At 44.0% G+C, this 23,063-nt stretch overlaps 1 pseudogene; it reads right to left on the reverse strand.

Moving 5' to 3' along the window:
* Positions 1–4,932: 4,932 nt before the first annotated feature.
* The window catches only part of LOC123089996 (uncharacterized), a 47,085-nt pseudogene continuing 28,954 nt past the window's right edge, over positions 4,933–23,063 (reverse strand).

Raw genomic sequence — 23,063 nt, forward strand, 5'->3', positions numbered from 1 at the left:
GACTACATCAATTGCATTGTGCTAACGCTTCCGCTTTCAGTCTACTAGGGTACGTGGACACACTCTCCCCGCTCGTTGCTATACATCACCATGATCTTGCATGTGCGTAGGAATTTTTTTGAAATTACTATGTTCCCCAACAGTGGCATCCCGCCAGGTTTATGCGTAGATGTTATATGCACGAGTAGAACACAAGTGAGTGGTGGGCGATACAAGTCATACTGCTTACCAGCATGTCATACTTTGGTTCGGCGGTATTGTTGGATGAAGCGGCCCGGACCGACATTATGCGTACGCTTACGCGAGACTGGTTCTATCGACATGTTCTGCACATGGGTGGCTGGCGGGTGTCAGTTTCTCCAATTTTAGTTGAACCGAGTGTGGCTACGCCCGGTCCTTGAGAAGGTTAAAACAGCACTAACTTGATGAAATATCGTTGTGGTTTTGATGCGTAGGTAAGAACGGTTCTTGCTCAACACGTAGCAGCCACGTAAAACTTGCAACAACAAAGTAGAGGACGTCTAACTTGTTTTTCCAGGGCATGTTGTGATGTGATATGGTCAAGACATGATGCTAAATTTTATTGTATGAGATGATCATGTTTTGTAACAGAGTTATCGACAACTGGCAGGAGCCATATGGTTATTGCTTTATTGTATGCACTGCAATCGCCCTGTAATTGCTTTACTTTAAGAGGTATGATAGTTGTAGAAGCAATAGTTGGTGAGACGACAACGATGCTGCGATGGAGATCAAGGTGTCACGCCAGTGACGATGGTGATCATGACGGTGCTTCGGAGATAGAGATCACAAGCACAAGATGATGATGGCCATGTCATGTCACTTATATTGATTGCATGTGATGTTTATCCTTTATGCATCTTATTTTGATTTGATTGACGGTAGCATTATAAGATGATCTCTCACTAAATTTCAAGGTAAAAGTGTTCTCTCTGAGTATGCACCGTTGCCAAAGTTCGTCGTGCCGAGACACCACGTGATGATCGGGTGTGATAAGCTCTACGTTCATCTACAACGGGTGCAAGCCAGTTTTGCACACGAAGAATACTCGGGTTAAACTTGACGAGCCTAGCATATGCAAATATGGCCTCGAAACACTGGAGGCTGAAAGGTCGAGCGTGAATCATATAGTAGATATGATCAACATAGTGATGTTCACCATTGAAAACTACTCCATCTCACGTGATGATCGGACATGGTTTAGTTGATTTGGATCACGTGATCACTTAGATGATTAGAGGGATGTCTATCTAAGTGGGAGTTCTTAAGTAATATGATTAATTGAACTTTAATTTATCATGAACTTAGTCCTAATAGTATTTTGCAAATTATGTTGTAGATCAATAGCTCGCGTTATAGCTTCCCTATGTTTTTTATATGTTCCTAGAGAAAAACTATGTTGAAAGATGTTAGTAGCAATGATGCGCACTTGGTCCGTGATCTGAGGTTTATCCTCACTGCTGCACAAAAGAATTATGTCCTTGATGCATCGCTAGGTGACAGACCTATTGCAGGAGCAGATGCAGACGTTATGAACGTTTGGCTAGCTCAATATGATGACTACTTTATAGTTTAGTGCACCATGCTTAACGGCTTAGAATCGGGACTTCAAAGACATTTTGAACGTCATGGATCATATGAGATGTTTCAGGAATTGAAGTTAATATTTCAAGCAAATACCTGAGTTGAGAGATATGAAGTCTCCAACAAGTTCTATAGCTAAAAGATGGAGGAGAATAGCTCAAGCAGTGAGCATGTGCTCAGATTGTCTGGGTACTACAATCGCTTGAATCAAGTGGGAGTTAATCTTCCAGATAAGATAGTGATTGACAGAGTTCTCTAGTCACCATCGCCAAGTTACTGGAACTTTGTGATGAACTATAGTATGCAAGGGATGACGAAAACGTTTCCCGAGCTTTTCATGATGATAAAATCGATGAAGGTAGAAATCAAGAAAGAGCATCAAGTGTTGATGATTAACAAGACCACTAGTTTCAAGAAAAAGGGAAAGGGAAAGAAAGGGAACTTCATGTAGAATGGCAAGCAAGTTGTCACTCCCGCGAAGAAGCCCAAAGCTGGACCAAAGCTTGAAACTGAGTGCTTGTACTGCTAAGGAAATGGTCACTGGAAGTGGAAATGCCCTGAATATTTGGCGGATAAGAAGGATGGCAAAGTGAACAAGGGTATATTTGATATACATGTTATTGATGTGTACCTTACTAGTGTTTATAGTAACCCCTGGGTATTTTATACTTGTTCGGTTGCTAAGATTAGTAACTCAAAACAGGACTTACAGAATAAACAAAGACTAGTTGAGGGTGAAGTGATGATGTGTGTTGGAAGTGGTTCCAAGATTGATATGATCATCATCGCACACTCCCTATATTTTTGAGATTAGTGTTAAACCTAAATAAATGTTATTTGGCATTTGTGTTGAGCATTAATATGATTTGATCATGTTTATTGCAATACGGTTATTCATTTAAAGTTAGAGAATAATTGTTGTTCTGTTTACATGAATAAAACCTTCGATGGTCATACACCCAATGAAAATAGTTTGTTGGATCTCGATCGTAGTGATACACATATTCATAATATTGATGCCAAAAGATGCAAAGTTGATAATGATAGTGCAACTTATTTGTGGCACTGCCATTTGGGTCATATCGGTGTAAAGCGCATGAAGAAACTCCATAAAGATGGATTTTTGGAATCACTTGGTTATGAATCATTTGATGCTTGCGAACCGTGACTTTTGGGCAAGATGACTAAAACTCCGTTCTCCGGAACAATGGAACAATCTACTGACTTGTTGGAAATAATACATACCGATGTATGCAGTCCAGTGAGTGTTGATGCTCGTGGCGGGTATCGTTATTTTCTGGCCTTCATAGATGATTTGAGCAGATATGAGTATATCTACTTAATGAAGCACAAGTCTAGAACATTTGAAAGGTTCAAAGAATTTCAGAGTGAAGTGGAGAATCATCATAACAAGAAAATAAAGTTTCTACAATCTGATCGTAGAGGAGAATATTTGAGTTACGAGTATGGCCTTCATTTAAAAACAATGTGGAATAGTTTCACAGCTCACGCCACATGGAACACCACAGCATAATGGTGTGTCCGAACGTCATAACCGCACTTTATTGGATATGGTGCGATCTATGATGTATCTTACCGATTAATCACTATCGTTTTGGGGTTAAACATTAGAGACAGCTGCATTCACTCTAAATAGGGCACCATCAAAATCCGTTGAGACGACGCCTTATGAACTGTGGTTTGGCAAGAAACCAAAGTTGTCGTTTCTTAAAAAGTTTGGGGTTGCAATGCTTATGTGAAAAAATTTCAACCTGATAAGCTCGAACCCAAATCGGAGAAGTGCGTCTTCATTGGATACCCAAAAAGAAACTGTTGGGTACACCTTCTATCACAGATCCAAAGGCAAGATATTCGTTGCTAAGAATGGATCCTTTCTAGAGAAGGAGTTTCTCTCGAAAGAAGTGAGTGGGAGGAAAGTAGAACTTGATGAGGTAATTGTACCTTCTCCCGAATTGGAAAGTAGTTCACCACAGAAATCAGTTCTAGTGATTCCTACACCAATGAGTGAGGAAGCTAATGATGATGATCATGAAACTTCAGATCAAATTACTGCAGAACCTCGTAGGTCTTCCAGAGTACGGTCCGCACCAGAGTGGTACGGTAATCCTATTCTGGAAGTCATGTTACTAGACCATGATGAGCCTACGAACTATGAGGAAGCGATGATGAGCCTAGATTCCGCGAAATGGCTTGAGGCCATAAAATCTGAGATAGGATCCATGTATGAGAACAAAGTATGGACTTTGGTTGACTTGCTTGATGATCAGCAAGCCATGTTAAATAATTGGATCTTCAAGAGGAAGACGGACACTGATAGTAGTGTTACTATCTACAAAGCTCGACTTGTTGCGAAAGGTTTTCGACAAGTTCAAGATGTTGAATACGATGCAATTTTTGCACTCATAACGATGCTTAAGTCTGTCTGAATCATGTTAGCAATTGCCACATTTTATGAAATCTGGCAAATGGATGTCAAAACTGCATTCCTTGAATGGATATTTCTTAAAGAAATGTTGTATATGATACAACCAGAAGGTTTTGTCAATCTTAAAGGTGCTAACAAAATATGCAAGCTCCAGCGATCCATCAATGAACTGGTGCAAGCATCTCGGAGTTGGAATATACGCTTTGATGAGTTGATCAAATCATATGGTTTTATACACTACAGGAATCAGCTACTTTGCCATCTGCCACGACGGACGGCAAAGGCATGGATGGCGGACGGCAAAGGTCTTTGCCGTCCGCCGCGGACGGCAAAAGGGGACGGCAAAGTAGGGGACGGCAAAGAGCTACGTTGCCGTCTGCTTCTGGCGGCTGACGGCAAAGGGGCCTTTGCTATCAGCAGCGGACGGCAATAAATGCACTGTTACTCCGTTAGGTGGTTAACGGCGGGCCTTTGCCGTCCGCCGCGGATTGCAAAGGGCATGGCTTCTTTGCTGTCTGCTGGCAGATGGCAAAGAGCCTATATTGCCCCATTTAATTCTGTTTCTTCTTATATCAATTCGTTTTCACATAAAATCTCTCTCTCTCTCTCTCTCTCTCTCTCTCTCTCTCTCACACACACACACACACATGTATCACCAATATAACATATCCAACACATATTACCAATAGTCATGAACACATATATATCCAACACATATTACCAATAGTAGCAAGTTTCATCCATACATATACATAGTTCCATCAATATTACACAGTTTCATCCATAGGTAGCAAGTTTCACAAAGTCAAAACTATCTTATTACTAAGATCTTCTCTGGATCTTCTTCTTTTCTTCCAACCTGCATAACAAAAACACTAAGAAAGAGAGAATGAGTTAGGAGTAGAAATGTAGCATTTCACTTGGTGAAATGCAATGTTGTAGGAGCCAGCACTTCAGATCAAGACAATCTTAAATTAGTGTAAAGTTATGACAGATCCATGCATGTATACATAAAGCAATTAACCATAGTTGTACGTCCTAGATACTCTAGCAAATACTCCTACTCTATTGCAATACAGAAGAACATTGTGCTGCTGTAGTAAGTAGAGGAGTAGGAACAACATGCTGCCTGTAGGAAACTGATCCAAGGACGCACCTGGTGGCCGATGGGCTTGGCTGGCGCTACTCCGGCGAGGGGCGTCACTCTGGCAAGGAGGAGGCCCGTGCAGCGAGTAGGAGGCCCGTGCGGCGAGGAGGATGCTACTCCCAAGACTCCCATGCATGTCGTCGTCAAGATTTACCTAAAACATATAAGCAACAAGGATGAGTACAAAGACTCAGCAAGTTCATAAAGGAATAATAAACAGTACTCATATCAATATACCAAGACTCGGTTAACACCATACACTCATTAGTGTTCAACACATATAATGGTGCCCTACATGCCTACATGCTCATCTCATTTCATTGCGTATACCGGTATAGCTTGAGTGGACGCCCGTCGACATCCACTCACTCCAATATGTGGAGGTTGCCTCCAAAGTAGGTCGCAACCCAACAATGAAGGTCTCAATGTTCCCACCAAGGTAGTGCACGCCTTCATTCACTATCATCATGAGTGCAAGTATGCAAACGCAAGCATAGTACTTGAATCAACATATCATGGTCATCGTCATCGCCATCATAATAAACATCATTGACATGGAAGATATCATAAATAAAAATGGAATGTAGAGATTATGCAAGTCATTATCCCGTTGTGAACTTGCCTCAACCGCGGGGCACAAATTGTGAGGCAAACGGTTCCGAACTCGAAGTACCCACACTTGTCATCAAGCATATATCTCAGTCACAGCAAAGCATGGTCTCAACACATAAGAATATATAATTTAGTGGCGCTCCTACGCACAAGACCCCAGCTCATACGTACGTTATCACATTATAAGTCCTCATATCATCAACGATGACAAAATCTTAGAGTATAAGTCTAGTTACAATCACCAAGTCAAACGTAAAATTCTGTCCAACATAGTACAGTCATCTTAATAATTCCATAGGATTTAGTGTATAACATGAAATCTAACAAATAATATATGTTTAAGCATCTGCAGAATATCCTCTACAATTTTTGTGTTGTGACTTTAATTTAATTAAACCTCTAGCATGGCCTAAACTGCCATACAACAAATTCTGCACCCCAGGAACATAAATTTCGGGACAGAAAACTAAAATGATGGCTGCTCTCAAACCGTACATCCAAACGAAGCAAATAAGTACTCTACGGAAACCTTGGGACTTTATCTAAAACTTATGTAAAGGGGCCAACTCTAAATTCTAAGCATAGCTAACTCATTTTTTAGATAGAAGCTTGCTGTCCAGAACTGTCAGGCACTGCAGTTTTTAACTGAACCAAGTTTAGTGATGTACAGCAAGGGAAAACCAGTGTACAAGAGCATTTCTAATCCTCACGTGTAAGATAAAACAGAATTATAACTTGCAAACTAACTCCTCTCCCCAGGTTTAATTGCTTACACGCATATAGACATGTTCGTCAAGCTGTTGGCATACCTGAACAGGCAAACAGGCCACATCAAACAATCCAGCCAAGACGCTAACCCACCTACAGGAACTATGTTGCTCCAGCCCTAAAGATCGAACCAAGAGTGACACAAGGAGTTGGAGAAGAAACAGACTGGGGGTGGGCCAATGGCCAGCAGCATCCCGTGCTCCACCGGCAGCAGCCACGACGACGCAAGGAGCAGGGGAGCGGGAGCAGCCTCCACACGGCAGCGACCATGACGAGAAGCATTCATTCAACGCCAGATTCTGCATCATGTGCTACTATTGACATTCATTCAACTCAGTACAGTAGAGTAGAGATAACCCAGGGAGTTCCCATTGAGCATCTCATTGGTTGAAGTTGAACTGAACAAACATGGCAGAGAAACAAAACAAAACAAAAATACGCGAGGGTCAGGTTCTTGTTCTCACTCACCATTGGCGGTAGCAATCGATGCACTTATCGTGGATGCAGCACAGCCCTGCTGTTTAACTCCATGCAGATCCCACACTCCTCTTCTATCTCGGCGTCGACCTCAGAGACCAGCCTCGTACTACCCTCCCCCTTGCCGTCTCTCCTCCTGTACAACTCCGAGCACACCGCCCTCTGCCTCGGGTCGTCGATGCCGCTGATCCCGTGTTCCAGTTGCAGAAGGAAGGGAAATGTCATGGCTGTGGTAGACAGATAGACAATGGAAAATTTTCAGTTCACAGGTCCAAACCGCAAAGGCCTTATTCACTTTTCAGTTTCTGCAGGACATTTGTTTAGTACCGTAGAAGAATTCCTTCATGTTCGCTTTCCTTTCGTGGGTGGGCATGGTTGTGGTGCCGTCCACATAAACCTGTAGAGACAATGGAAGCAGAGGCAAGATGGTAAGAACACAAGCAGAACAAGCACTGTCAGCCCAATATGTATGGCACAAATTCTGGAAGGGAACCACAAGCACGGAGACAGAAGAGAAGATAACCTTGTGCTAGATGGGGATCCTGAGGAGGCCGAGGGCGCCGGCGAGGCTGCAGTCGGCCCGCTGCAGGAGGAAGAGGAAGATGCACGCGGCGTGGCTATAGGACATGCGCATTTGCAGGCACGCCCCATCATAGTCCCGCGACCACTCTGACGCCCTGCAGCACAGCGCCAGAGCCGAGAGGCGGTGGCTGGGCGGGAGAAGATGGGGATAGGCGGAGGCAGCGGCAGCGACGCATTGGGAGAAGATGAGGAGAGGGAGAGGCGGAGGTGCATCGGGGGAGAGGGACCTCCCGCGACCGGATCCGGACGCGAGGTAGCGTGGGGTGGCGGTGGCGACGCGGGGACGCGGGTGGGGCGCAGAGGAGCTTGGTGCTCGGCTCCCATGGCGGCGGCGGATCTCGAGGTCGGGGCGACAAGCGACGAGGCTTCCGCGGCGGGGCGGCGCGCGATGCAGCGTAGGCGGCAGCGCGAGGCGGCGGGGCTCCTGGGGTCCGGTAAGGTGGCAGCGCGCACCGGCGGGCGGAGGCGAGGTGGCGCAATGGCGCGGGGTCGAGGGAGGCGGGGTCGGGCGGCGCTCGGCTGTGGGGCAGGAGCGGAGAGAGAGGGGATAGAGATAGAGAAGGTGGGGGCAACGGTTTTCTTTTACCCGCAAAAAAAAAGATAGCCCCCTCTTTGCCGTCCGCCAGCAGATGGCAAAGAATCTTTGTCGTCCGCCAGTAGACGGCAAAGAGGGGATGAATCGTTGCAGTGTACTGGCATATGCTGACACCTCTTTGCCTTCCGCTGGCAGATGGCAAAAAATCTTTGCCATCTGCTAGCAGACGGCAAAGAAATGACAGATGGCAAAGACCTTCTTTGCCGTCTGCCAGTTCTTTGCCGTCTGTTGTTTGGTAGCTGATGGCAAAGACTTTCTTTGTCGTCCGCAAGCAGACGGCAAAGAACTGGCAGACGGCAAAATCCCTGATTCCAGTAGTGATACAGACTTTTGGAAAGTCCTGTATTTACAAAAAAGTGAGTGGGAGCACTACAACCTTTCTGATAAGTATATGTGAATGACATATTGTTGATCAAAAATGATGTAGAATTTTCTGGAAAGCATAAAGGAGTGTTTGAAAGGAGTTTTTCAAAGAAAGACCTTGGTGAAGCTGCTTACACATTGAGCATCAAGATCTATAGAGATAGATCAAGACGGTTGATAAGATTTTTCAATGAGTACATACCTTGATAAGATTTTGAAGTAGTTCAAAATGAAACAGTCAAAGAAGGAATTCTTGCCTGTGTTGCAAAGGTGTGAAGTTGAGTAAGACTCAAAAACCCGACCATGGCAGAAAATAGAAAGAGAATGAAAAGTCATTCCCTATGCCTCAGTCATAGGTTCTATAAAGTATGTTGTGCTGTGTACCAATCCTATTGTGTACCTTGCCATAAGTTTGGCAAAGGGGTACAATAGCGATCTAAGAGTAGATCAATGGACAGCCGTCAAAATTATCCTTAGTGAGGACTAAAGAAATATTTCTCAGTGATAGGGGTGATAAAAGAGTTCATCGTAAAGAGTTACATCGATGCAAGCTTTTACACCGATCCAGATGACTCTAAGTATCAATTTGGATACATATTGAAAGTAGAAGCAATTAGCTAGAGTAGCACCGTGTAGAGCATTGAAGACATAGAATATTTGCAAAATACATACGGCTCTGTATGTGACAGACCCATTGACTAAAACTCTCTCACGAGCAAAACATGATCATACCTTAGTACTCTTTGGGTGTTAATCACATAGCCATGTGAACTAGATTATTGACTCTAGTAAACCCTTCGGGTGTTGGTCACATGACGATGTGATCTATGGGTGTTAACCACATACAGATGTGGATATTGGTGTTAGATCACATGGTGATGTGAACTGGATTATTGACACTAGTGCAAGTGGGAGACTGAAAAAAATATACCCTAGAGGCAATAATAAAGTTATTATTTATTTCCTTATTTCATGATAAATGTTTATTATTCATGCTAGAATTGTATTAACCGGAAACATAATACATGTGTGAATACATAGACAAACATAGTGTCACTAGGATGCCTCTACTTGACTAGCTCGTTAATCAAAGATGGTTAAGTTTCCTAACCATAGACATGAGTTGTCATTTGATTAACGGGATCACATCATTAGGAGAATGATGTGATTGACTTGACTCATTCCGTTAGCTTAGCACTTGATCGTTTAGTATGTTGCTATTGCTTGCTTCGTGACTTATACATGTTCCTATGACTATGAGATTATGCAACTCCCGTTTACCAGAGGAACACTTTGTGTGCTACCAAACGTCACAACGTAACTGGGTGATTATAAAGGTTCTCTACAGGTGTCTCTGAAGTTACTTGTTGAGTTGGTGTATTTCAAGATTATGATTTATCACTCCGATTGTCAGAGAGGTACCTCTGGACACTCTCGGTAATGCACATCACTATAAGCCTTGCAAGCAATGTGACTAATGAGTTAGTTGCGGGAATAATAAACATTTATCATGAATAATAAACATTTATCATGAAATAAGGAAATAAATAATAACTTTATAATAACGGGGTAAACCTATAGTAATTAGCATTGCAAGTTTACAAACTTGACTCTGTTTTTCAATGGAGATTAAGACATTTGTGTGTCAATCGTCATTGTGAAATTTTGATGTAAGTGCAAACCAGATTGTGATGGCCGAGTACCTAACTTTAGTTTTAGGCAATTTTCTTGCCTTACCTTTATTACGCCAATGTTATATATTGTACACATCAGATATCCATTGGATATAAGATACCCGATGGGTATGGGCATGGGTACCAATTTGTGCCCATGGATATTGAAATGGGTGGGTATAGAAAAAAGATTTGGGTATGGGTTTGGGCACAAAAAGTTCGTACCCGCCCATACCCTACCCATTGCCATCCCTAGATAAAGATATTCGTAGAATATGTAGGAGCCAATATGAGCATCCAGGTTCCGCTATTGGTTATTGACCGGAGACGTGTCTCGGTCATGTCTACATAGTTCTCGAACCCGTAGGGTCCGCATGCTTAACGTTCGGTGACGATTTATATTATGAGTTATGTGTTTTGATGTACCGAAGGTAGTTCGGAGTCCCGGATGAGATCAGGGACATGACGAGGAGTATCGAAATGGTCGAGACGTAAAGATCGATATATTGGACGACTATATTCGGACATCGGAAAGGTTTCGAATGATTCGGGTATTTATCGGAGTACCAGAGAGTTACGAGAATTCGCCGGGGAGTATATGGGCCTTATTGGGCTTTAGAGGAAAGAGAGAGGGGGGTGCGCCCCCTCCTTCCTTCTCTTCTCTTTTCCCTTTCCTTGACTCCTACTCCTACTACATGGAAGGGGGGAATCCTACTCCCGGTGGGAGTAGGACTCCCCAGGGCGCGCCATAGAGAGGGACGGCCCCTCCCCTCCTCTCCTCCTTTATATACTGAGGCAAGGGGCACCTCATAGACACAAGTTGATCTATTGATCTATTCCATCCGTGTGCAGTGCCCCCTCCACCATATTCCACCTCGATCATATCATAGCGATGCTTAGGCGAAGCCCTGCGTCGGTAGCAACATCATCACTGTCACCATGCTGTCGTGCTGAAGAAACTCTCCCGTGAAGCTCTGCTGGATCGGAGTTCGCGAGACGTCATCGAGCTGAACGCGTGCTGAACTCGGAGGTGTCGTACGTTCGGTACTTGGATCGGTCGGATTGTGAAGACGTACGACTACATCAACCGCATTGTGCTAACGCTTCTGCTTTTGGTCTACGAGGGTACGTGGACACTCTCCTCGCTAGCTTGTTGCTATACATCACCATGATCTTGCGTGTGCATAGGAATTTTTTTGAAATTACTACGTTCCCCAATAATAGTCACCATGACACAAGGCAAATAGAGGTCACTAGAGGTAGGGAAACTGTGTCTAGCATTATCTCCTTCCAATATGGAGCATTTATGAGGCTATGTCTTGACCTGGGGTGCTATGGTTAGATGGTAGTGATCATCTGAAGTTTGTTGTAGCAAACTTGGCTGCCCAGTGGTGATCAACAGGGAATTGATTGGAGCCAAAGTTGTTGTCTGGGGTGATTAACTAAGAAAGGACTATAATCCTGCTAAATTTGAGGAGAAGAGGAGCACAAAACAACATAGTTGCTTTGTAAGTGCATATTAGGTCCGAAAAAGGGATTTGGATGAGGCACTCACATGAAGAGTCCACTTGAGCTGAAACTTGGCAAGGCAGGGTTATTTGGCCATATGAAGATGCAGTAAAATTTCACACCAAATGGACTTGCCAAAATGGTACTTGTTTCACAAACATCCTCACTGACTAGAAACTTGCAATAATATTTGTGGGAAAATGGCTTGATGAAATGGTGTCAAACTTGGTGGAGAGATGTTATTTGGGTAGGAGCATGATCTGGTAATTTCTCAGAATTAATGAAGCAATATAAAATATACCTGCTTCAGAACCTAAAAATATTGCCAAAAACAAATATTTGATCCTACGCTCACATAGACGAAGGGATGGAGTTGAAATTTAGAGGAAGGTAATGATATGAGCGCAGTCATGAAAAATTTCAACTCATTTGGATACTCCTAGCTAGTACTTTCTTAACAATGGCTTCTGTTTGATAGAAACTTTGAAAAATTGCTGGGGAAGATTGGCTAGGCAAATGAAGTTGACTTATGGCATGAGGAAATGATTTGGATATAAAAGAATGCCCAAAAAGTTTGGGAGCAAATAAGATAAGATAAATGGCACTTCCTTCACAAAATGCCATTTAGGGCAGAATAGAAGAATGAATATGGGAGGAATATATTTTTGAACTGGCCAAGGAAATGTTTGGGCATATTTGAGCAATATATGACCCAAAAAAAAGTATGAGAATTGATTGGGAATTTTTGGATGGACAGAAATATAGGTTGCTTCACAACCTAGGGCAAATGAGGTTATTCCTTTAATAGAAAAGGAATGTTCCCCAAGAAAAAGAATTTGAGAGGTGGGCTAGGATGGACATGGCATGACCTTGGGGTGAGTTTGAGCATGAGGAACCACTTGGGAGAAGAAGAAATGATGAGCTCCCATGTTTCAAGTCCACAGATCCACTCCAAAAAGAAAAACAGAGCAGACATCAAATAAATTAAAGGAAAAAAGAAAAGGGCCAAAAACCAGGCTGTTACAAGGATAATGACCCCATATTGCAAAGATATTCACTTAGTGTGAGAAGTTGGGTCCAGATTTGTACGAATTCATGAATAAGTACAAGTGAGGAATCATACGAGTCATGTAACACAAATGAAAAGCTTTGTGTGATATGAGAAGAATAAGTGGAAGTATAATTAATAACACTTTCTGAAGATATTGAAAATTTTATCGGATCAAACAAGCGGTAAAAATGTGATTTTAATTACCACGCAATGAACAGATGATGAACAACTCGATGAGGCGGAGAAGCGAAGCAGTCCAATCTTCCACACCCTAAGTTGGCGATGGAAAACAGTGGTGGTGGCGGCAGGGTGAAGATATTCGCGGCCTACGTGAGTACACCAGCGGAGAAGTTGCGGCTGCGAAGTGCTTCTTCTCGGGTGAAGATGAATCCATGCGACGGCGCTAGGGTTTGAAGGTGATGAGAGCGACTAGTGTAAAAGCAATAAATGACCGTGTGGTGAAGTATTTATAAGGAGGGGTTCGACCTGGGTGAAATTATTGTTTTCCCCTGGCACTTCGTATGTGCTTGACGGGTGGGATTGATGCACAATTTTTACTACCACACATTAACCCCACTAGCCCACTACATCAATTTGGGCGGGAAGTCGTTCCATTTTCTGTGGCGACAGCCGAAAACGGATAAGGATAGAAAATATTTTTAATATTGGTCTCAAAATCTTCGACTGACAAGGACCATGTGAAGACATTGACATGTGTCAATAGAATGCATACGAAGATTTAGAGAGAGTGGGAGAGATGAGCACAGACGTGGTAAGGGTTCGATCACATTCACTTAGGGCAGAAAAATGCAACTTGAAGACATAGCTATAAGTGAATGTTGTTTCATCCTACCACCCGGTGGTAGTTACCCCACATATCTCATATACTACCATGTGGTATTATATATACTATTTTATTATTTTAAATATGTTCATATACTATATTTAAGATATTTGAAAGCAGGTTACATGAAAAAATTGTATATGAGCCCATAGTTTTTGTTATGTTTGTGAAATACGTACATATTTGTACGTAAAAAAGATCATACTCAAAACATGGTATATACTACCTAAAAATTAGTATATATACTACCTAATCATTATTATATACTACATGCTACACGTACATACTCTCGGTTTCGATAGATACTACATACAACATACAAAACGCAAGTGGTGGTAACTACCACTGTTTGTAGGAAACATTTGTCATATATATATATATATATATATATATATATAGGGCTGGACTATTCTGTTATCGGTAACAAAATATTATTCTGTTACCCTCGCCCCCTATAAGGAGCGACGCGTCCACGACTGACCCAACCCCAATCCGACCCGCTTCCTACCGCCGAAGGCAGCCGTCGCGGGCGAGCGAGCGACGGCGGCAGCCGGAGCGAGGGAGCCCGCGGTGCCGTGACCCGTCGACGGCGAGTTTGCACCACCGACCCCCGATCTACAGCCACCACTCCCCCCGACGCGCCGCCATCTAGCCATGCCGCCGGCCCGACCGCCCCCACCATCGGTCGCCTCGTCCGGTGCCGGAGCATCCTCGCGCACCTCCCAGCCGCCGGGTGGCGAAGCCTCCCCGCGCGCTTCCCCTCCGCTGGGCGCCGGAGCCTCCCTGCACGCCTCCCTCCGTCTGGTGCAGGAGCCTCCCCGCTCGCCTACCCGCCGCCTGGTGCAGGAGCTTCCCCGCGCACCTCCCCGCCGCCGGGCGCCATCCCTCGACGGACCTCGTCGATAGAGCTCCACCACAAGCACGGTCGTCTCCCCAACAACAATGGCTCCGCCTTCCAAGTTGTTGCCAATACGCCGCCAACGAAACGAAGATGGAGTCACATCCAACAAGATGCAGGTGATGAATCCTTCCCACACAAATTACTAGTAACACAAGTTTTTGAGATCTGGGTTTGAATGAAGATATGTACCACGTTTCTGTCAATTTATCAGTTCATCAGTTTATCTGTGCTGCTATGCTCTGCCTACATGTTACACTATTAGGTTCATGAGTACAAAATTGTGTGCTGCATCAGTACATTGCAAATGCTAGCATCAGTTCATTGACACCCCTGACATTTGATGCACGATTAGCATGTCGAGATTAGTGTCAGTACGTCTAATATGCTAGCTTCAGTTCAAGTAAAAAAAACTTAAACTTGTGCATCAGTCCAAGTAGATAGTACTAAGGTTCAGCTACCACTGAAAAGTTGTATGTTGTTATTTCTAAGAGTACAAGTCATCTAGTTGCGTCAATTCGAACAAGTAAAAAAACTGTTACTGGAAAAAATTATAAAGTTGTTACACAGTAAGTTCAATGATACATAAACTGGCAGTACTTGTAATGTAGATGCATTGATGCACGATTAGCATGTCGAGGTTACTGTCAGTGCATCTAATATGCTATCTTCAGTTCAAGTTAAAAAAAAACTTAAACTTGTGCATCAGTCCAAGTAGATAGTGACAAGAGAGTGCCACAGTTACACAGTAAGTTCAATGATACATAAACTAGGAGTACTTCTAGTGTAGTTGCATAAGTTATAGAAGAACAAAAGAGAAGTCATGCATGAGTTCAATGTCCAGTTTACAAAACAGTGCTAAAAAACCAGTACATCAGTACATCCGTGTTTGAACATGAATGTTCATCAGTTCGACTGAAAATGAAACCACATTAATCCCTAAAACTTTTGAATGTTGTTTGCAGAAGCATGAAAGGCAGCGCACACAGCAAGCGTTTCATGAGCAAAACAGATATAGGGCACCACCTGGTTGGGTAACACCAGAAATACCGCCTGGATATTTCAACAGTACAGGCAGATTTGAAGATACACCGCAATCATCAGAAGCACGGACAGGTCCTTCTATACAGCAAACAACAATGTCTGGGAATGCAAGCTTTGCCATTGCTGGGTTGCAACAAGGCCAACAATATCACCAACAACAATTGTTTTCCTTCCCCAGCGCATGCAAAAAGCCAAGGATAGGAAGCCGTGGATGGGTTGCAAGAAGGCTTCCACCAGTCGCTCCGTCAACATCAATCATCCGTGCTGCAAAAGCAGTTGCGACGGGAAGACCAGGTCAAAAAGACAGAAATTTTGACCACTCTAGCAGGTTCAAAAGTACAAGATATGAGCCATATAGACAGGAGCAACATCACAATGAATCTGAGGAGAGACGGCCGTACAACGAGAGACGGAGATCTTCGTCATCGTTGCTCCCTCCAAGAGATGCATTGCTGCATGTGCCAAGGGTGACACCACCGGCGCCCATAAACCAGGGAGAACAACAAACACCAGAGGCAGCGTAGAGCTATACACATGTAAGTATCCATATAGAAAAAAATACAAAGCACAGTCCATACCATGGTGCTGTGACCACCCCATCTAACATTTTTGTTTGGTCACTGTTGTGTGCAGCCACCTGACATTGAAGCTTATGTTCTGCCACGGCTAGAGATGAGGTTTGAAACGTTCAAAGAAAGTAAGAACTTCTACAACGTATATGCGAAGCACACTGGTTTTGCTGTCAGGGAAGGCCCCAAGTTTAAGACCAGAGCCTACCTTTATTGCACGTGCCATGGAGTTTATGAATCAAAGGTGTCTGAAGCAAATAGACAGTGTAACAAGACGACAGCCAGAACTAACTGCGGGGCTAAAATGGGGCTGAAGAAGGAAAAGGATGGAACATTTGTCGTAAAAGAGATAGTCTGGGAACACAACCACAGGCTACAGCTCACCGCAGAAATGCTTGTCTTCTTGCACTCTCACAAAAACTTTGACAAAACAATCTTGGAGTACGTCAAGTACCTGCAGTTCAAAGGCATTGAACACGCGCAAATCATGAGCATTCTGGGCGGTGATAACCCTGGTAGCTACTTCCTCGAAATGAATGCCAAAGACCTGATTAACCTGTAAGTACAATCTTGTTCTCCTCCCATAAACCGCCTACGTATTTTTTCCTCTGTCAGTACAAACATATCATGCAACGCATGACCTGGCGCCAGTTCAACACGCATTTTTCAATGAACTTTTAATATGCAGGAAAGCAAAGAATTCAAGGATTGATGATGTGGACGATGTCCTAAAGACTGTCAACTTCTTTAGGGAGATGAAAGCTATAAACAAGGAATTCTTCTGTGACATGCAACTCGATGAGTCCGACAGAGTTAACAACATATTATGGGCGAACGCAAGCTGCCGAGGGGCGTATCAGGACTTCGGGGACTGTGTAACGTTTGACACAACATATAAGACCAACAAGTACCATATGCCACTTGGGGTGTTTGTCGGAACTAACAACCACTTACAGACTACATTCTTTGGTTTTGCCCTGATAAGAGATGAGGATGCAGATTCATTCAAGTGGTTGTTTGAGACATTTTTAAGGTGCATGAGAAGGAAGGCTCCTACATGCATCCTCACAGGTACACCCGCTAAAACCACCCCAAACCACCACCCCCCTTCCAAAAAAGAAAAGGAAAGTAACACAATAAAAATGTTGTGTCAGTTCTATTGGTATATATGCACAACCATCTGCTGACCACTCCGAGTCTATTTTCTCATTACCAGACCAGTGCCCGGCAATGGCTTTGGCGATCGCAGATGTTTTCAAGAACACATTACATAAGCTATGCCGCTGGCACATTATGAAGAAGTACAGGGAACACCTCGCGTACCTGTATTTCCTGCACAACGACTTTAAGGATGAATTCACATCAATTCTCAACTGGCCCCTCATGCCAACTGAGTTTGAGGATGCCTGGAAAAGACTCATGGATAAGTACAACCTCCACGATGATGCCACAATGGTGGGCATGTGGAACAAGCGTGAGAAATGGATATCAGCCTACTTCAAAGAAATTTTCTGCGCCAAAATGACATCGACACAGCAAAGTGAGAGCATGAACTATGTGCTCAAGAAGAACTACGTAAATGAGAGACATAACCTACACCGTTTTGTCAGCCAGGTAAACTCCTGCGTCAAAACCAGGAGGTAGACAGAGAACCAGGAGACAATGGGTAACCGGGTATAGCTCTATCACTTGTCGTAAGACAACAAATTACATGCTTACTAAAGTAAAAACTTTATTAGAAGTTTTTCCTGCGAGAAAACTAACAATTTGGTCATCATTCTTGCATCTGCAGAAGGAACAAAACACACTGACCTTCTATGGGTTTGACACCCAGATGGCAAAGTTGTACACACGAGCTGTGTACAGCGAGATCAGAGATAGGCTAAAGCTGAGCACTCTCTTCACAGCGACAGAGATGGAAGAGCCCACAAAGTACCTGGTGCACTACAACCACCCGCAAAAACTGTCTGTGTGGGCTCAGCACGCGTTCCAGGTGGTTGCAGGCCCCGTGGGAGAAACATATGAGTGCGAGTGCAGGCTATGGGACCACACAGGTAAGGACTACAAAAAAGATGTTACATAATGTACTACTTTTTTTGCAAAGTTTTTGTTCGAATGAAATGACAAAAAACATGCACCTCTTCCAAAAACAAATACAGGTCTTTTCTGCGTCCATGTCATGTGCATGATCCAGATAATTAAGGCTGAAAGCATTCTAGAGAAATACATTCTCAGGAGATACACCAAACGCCCGAACATCCAGGCAACATTTGACAGAAATGACTTGAGGACAGTAGCGTCAAACAAGGCATCCCAATACTGCATTGAAAGCTCACTGCTGACGCTGAACATGAGGGTGCACAGAAAAAGCTTGAGAAGCCAAGAGCAAATGGCAAGGACGCGGGTCGTCATGGACAAACTTGAACAAGAACTCGACGCCATGCATTCTGCTGAAAATGGAGGTGTCGCGGACAATGAAGCCATTGAGCAGGATATTGCTACAATGTTATCCGAGATGAACCATATGGGAGCTATTGACCCGTTTGAGAACGAGGAAGAGGAGCAGCAGCAACCGAAGCTTGCCCATGTGCACACTGAAGAGCACCGACAAACTCACATGCGAGATCATGAGCTCGATGGTGCTGTAGGTGAACAACATGACAATAGCACATCCTACCAGCAGCAACAGGAAAGGGTGATTAAACCCCCAATATTCTCAAACACAAAGGGGAGGAAGAGCAAGACGCAAGCAGCGAAAGCTGCGAAAGCAGCAGCGAAAAAGCCACCACGCCCCATCAAGCGCGTGGAATTTGGCCCGGACGGCAAACCCCTAGGGGTAAGGGCATGCGGATTCTGCAACGTCGTGAGCAACCATAACTACCACACATGCCCACTCCGCACAGATGCCACTGTCAACAAGAACAAGCAGATTGGAGCCACCTAGCTTTCTACCAATGGAGACAACACACGTAACAGCTACACTTGCCGCAAGTGTGGCAGAACTGACGGACATAATGCCCGCACGTGCAAAGTGGGCAAGGAGGTCAGTGGAGCTGAACATAAACAGGGCAAGGTGCAGAGTTCCAAGCAGTCAAATGAAGACGATGAAGAAGAAGAGTTTGATGAGAATAACGGCCAATCAGACGAAGACAATGAAGATGACAGTGTCGGGGGCGAGGAAACTGAAACTGACGATGAAGCTGCCAAGGCTCAACCTGGAAAGAGCGCCGGCAAGGCACAACATTCGGGGACAGTTAGGAGAAGCTCAAGACTGAACAATACATAGTGGTTATATTGTTGTGTCAACTAAAAAATAACCTTGTAGTCTCAGTTGCATCAGCACACAATGAGGAAGCATTTCACAAAACACTATCGTTACCAAAACTTATTTAGCTTTATCGTCGATTTCTCGATCAGAACTAAAGTTATTTTTTAGTTTCTGATTTGTGCCCGCTGGAGCAGTGACATTATTATGTAAACCATTTTATAATCATTTTGAATGCAGTCACAAAATACGTTTGAAAAAACATATCTGGATATATCCGACGCAAAACGCTACTGTGAACCAGTAACTCAGGAAAAAAACATGTCAAGGAAAATTTTAAACTATTGTATAACATCAGTACTGATAACTCTCAGTCGGCAGTACAAGGCAGAGTACACATCAGTACTGATATAATTTCTGATATGTGCCCGCTGAAGCAATGACATCATTATTTAAACCATTTGATAATCCTTTTGAATGCAGTCACAAATAAATTTGAAAAAACTTATCTTGATATATCTGACGCAAAACGCTACTGTCAACCAGTAACTCAGAAAAAAAATGTCAAGGAAAAATTTAAACTCTTGTATTACATCAGTACTGATAACTCTCAGTCGGCAGTACAAAAGGCATAGTAATAACAAACACACCAGTGAACGACTGAAAAAAAATCATTTTGAAAAAATAAAGCTATGCCTGCTCCTGCCAGTCCCAATTCAGAAAGACCATCAGTACATAAAAATAATTACCTCAAGCAAAATGCAAATATGATACATCCTGTACTGGTGAAAATCTAATTTATCTGTAAAAAATACTCACAGATTATCTTGATATAAACAATCCTTTAAAAAATATGAAAATTGTTTTAAAAAAACATTAGCACCACACATAGTCTCGCTGGTATTTGGTACGTTCAATTACACTTCAATCACCAGTCCGAGTACGACAGTAGAGGAGTTCAGACCTCCACCAACACCGACGCTGACACGTGCAAGTGGGATAAGCAGCTGATAAGTACAGCTTCGGTGCCACAGTAAAATGCCATCATCACCACCGCAGAGACGTGCAAGTGGGATTTGGCAGGTCATACGTACAGCTTGACAAGACTAGTCAGTTCAACAGTAAAAACCATTTAACTTGGATGGTTAGTTCTTCCACGCCACCACCCGCTCCACCCCACTCGGCGGTTGCCACGATGCACTGCAAACGGCGACCCCCACGACCACTACACACACGCCCCCGACGAACCTCCTCCCACACACCACCGCCGGCGCACTGCAAAAATACCCCATTTTATTATATCTCTCCCTCGTTCCCACAAACCACCATTGGGCTTCCATTTCCACTGCACACAAACCTCTAGCATCTCTCTCCAAAGCCCACAGTCGCCGGAGGAAGGCCATGGCGGAGGAACCGTCCGCCAAGCGTCATCATGCCGAGACGTCGGACAACAGGAGCAACCTCGTCGACATTAACGTCCCCGGCGAGAGGTGCGAGTACACCAGAACGCTCAAAGGGGTTGAGCTCCACGGCAAGGAGACGCTGGAGATCGTCTGCACCAGCTGTTGGGGAACGTAGTAATTTCAAAAAAATTCCTACGCACACGCAAGATCATGTGATGCATAGCAACGAGGGGGAGAGTGTTGTCTACGTACCCAACGCAGACCGACTGCGGAAGCGATGACACGACGTAGAGGAAGTAGTCGTACGTCTTCACGATCCAACCGATCAAGCACCGAAACTACGGCACCTCCGAGTTCGAGCACATGTTCAGCTCGATGACGATCCCCGGACTCCGATCCAGCAAAGTGTCGGGGAAGAGTTCCGTTAGCACGACGGCGTGGTGACGATCTTGATGTACTACAGCAGCAGGGCTTCGCCTAAACTCCGCTACAGTATTATCGAGGAATATGGTGGCAGGGGGCACCGCACACGGCTAAGGAATAGATCATGTGGATCAACTTGTGTGTCTAGAGGTGTCCCCTACCTCCGTATATAAAGGAGGAGAGGAGGGGAGGCTGGCCGGCCAAGGGGGGAGGCGCAGGAGAGTCCTACTCCCTCTGGGAGTAGGATTCCCCCTCCAATCCTAGTCCAACTAGGATTCCTCGGAGGGGAAAAGAGGAGGAGGGGGCCGGACACCTCTCCTAGTCCTAATAGGACTAGGGGAAGGGGGGGCGCGCAGCCCATCTAGGGCAGCTTCTTCTCTTTTCCACTAAGGCCCACTATGGCCCATATAGCTCCCGGGGGGGTTCCGGTAACCCTCCCGGTATTCCGGTAAAATCCCGATTTCACCCGGAACACTTCCGATATCCAAATATAGGCTTCCAATATATCAATCTTTATGTCTCGACCATTTTGAGACTCCTCGTCATGTCCGTGATCACATCCGGGACTCCGAACAACCTTCGGTACATCAAAATGCATAAACTCATAATATAACTGTCATCGTAACCTTAAGCGTGCGGACCCTACGGGTTCGAGAACAATGTAGACATGACCGAGACATGTATCCGGTCAATAACCAATAGCGGGACCTGGATGCCCATATTGGCTCCTACATATTCTACGAAGATCTTTATCGGTCAGACCGCATAACAACATACGTTGTTCCCTTTGTCATCGGTATGTTACTTGCCCGAGATTCGATCGTCAGTATCCAATACCTAGTTCAATCTCGTTACCGGCAAGTCTCTTTACTCGTTCCGTAATACATCATCTCACAACTACCATATTAGTTGTAATGCTTTCAAGGCTTATGTGATGTGTATTACCGAGAGGGCCCAGAGATACCTCTCCGACAATCGGAGTGACAAATCCTAATCTCGAAATACGCCAACCCAACATCTACCTTTGGTGACACCTGTAATGCTCCTTTATAATCACCCAGTTACGTTGTGACGTTTGGTAGCACCCAAAGTGTTCCTCCGGCAAACGGGAGTTGCATAATCTCATAGTCATAGGAACATGTATAAGTCATGAAGAAAGCAATAGCAACATACTAAACGATCGTGTGCTAAGCTAATGGAATGGGTCATGTCAATCAGATCATTCAACTAATGATGTGACCTCGTTAATCAAATAACAACTCATTGTTCATGGTTAGGAAACATAACCATCTTTGATTAACGAGCTAGTCAAGTAGAGGCATACTAGTGACACTTTGTTTGTCTATGTATTCACACATGTATTATGTTTCCGGTTAATACAATTCTAGCATGAATAATAAACATTTATCATGATTATGAGGAAATAAATAATAACTTTATTATTGCCTCTAGGGTATATTTCCTTCAGTCTCCCACTTGCACTAGAGTCAATAATCTAGATTACATTGTAATGATTCTAACACCCATGGAGCTTTGGTGCTGATCATGTTTTGCTCGTGGAAGAGGCTTAGTCAACGGGTCTGCAACATTCAGATCCATATGTATCTTGCAAATCTCTATGTCTCCCACCTAGACTAGATCCCGGATGGAGTTGAAGCGTCTCTTGATGTGTTTGGTCCTTTTGTGAAATCTGGATTCCTTTGCCAAGGCAATTGCACCAGTATTGTCACAAAAGATTTTCATTGGACCCGATGCATTAGGTATGACACCTAGATCGGATATGAACTCC

The sequence above is a fragment of the Triticum aestivum genome, chromosome 4B (genome assembly GCF_018294505.1).
Source record: "Triticum aestivum cultivar Chinese Spring chromosome 4B, IWGSC CS RefSeq v2.1, whole genome shotgun sequence".
Classification (NCBI taxonomy): domain Eukaryota; kingdom Viridiplantae; phylum Streptophyta; class Magnoliopsida; order Poales; family Poaceae; genus Triticum; species Triticum aestivum.